The sequence below is a fragment of the Capricornis sumatraensis genome, chromosome 15, assembly GCF_032405125.1.
Source record: "Capricornis sumatraensis isolate serow.1 chromosome 15, serow.2, whole genome shotgun sequence".
In the NCBI taxonomy this organism is placed as follows: Eukaryota; Metazoa; Chordata; class Mammalia; order Artiodactyla; family Bovidae; genus Capricornis; species Capricornis sumatraensis.
Window position 1 is genome coordinate 79,752,135 of NC_091083.1, and position 758 is coordinate 79,752,892.

The 758-nt window shown below is 30.3% G+C and overlaps 1 non-coding gene across 1 annotated transcript; it reads right to left on the reverse strand.

The window, feature by feature from the left end:
- Positions 1–432: 432 nt before the first annotated feature.
- Positions 433–505, reverse strand: TRNAK-UUU (transfer RNA lysine (anticodon UUU)). The gene has a single exon. It is a non-coding gene; the product is annotated as a tRNA-Lys (tRNA).
- Positions 506–758: the final 253 nt, after the last annotated feature.

Here is a 758-nt window from a genome sequence, read left to right on the forward strand (position 1 = left end):
TATAAGTAAACAAAATTTATATAAATGGATATAATTTTTGACATGTAGATATTTGCATTTTAAAAGAAAAATATAATGTAACTTTCAAAAGTAGTCCATTGAAGCTCAATTCCATTCTGGTTCAATATCCACCACCATGGGTTAAAAAAAAATACACATACAAGCTTTGCTTTCTTAGGAATTCTGCACTGTTCTTTTTTCTCCATCAACTTGTACACCCCTGGCAGAAATTTAGTCTTAATATATATTTTTATTCTTGGAAGCCTTTTATTAATCAATTTATCACCTATCACTGCAACAAAATGTGCTTAAAATTGAAATTAAAATGCTTTTCATTGAATACAAGTCTTTAAATTTTAAAATAAGTTATTTTAAATTCAATTATCACTATGGTGATTAGTAGAATACAGTTGTTTATTTATTTATTTATGGTGCCTGGACAGGGAATTGAACCCTGAGCCTTCAGATTAAAAGCCTAATGCTATACTAGCTGAGCTACCCAGACAGTAGAATATACTGATCAAAACAACTTAAACATGTCACAGTTTGTGATAAAGACTGATTAGTCCTTAAAAAAGTAAAATACTCTGGGATACACTTCTCTTAATATGAGAGGTGGGACTTTCTTCATTGAATATATTCATGAATGAATATTATTAATTTAAAAAGACAGGCTTCGGCATCAATGCCATTCACACCATTTGTTATTTTTGGTATCAGCGCTGAGAGCTGTTCAGGGAAACAAACAGATGGACTTG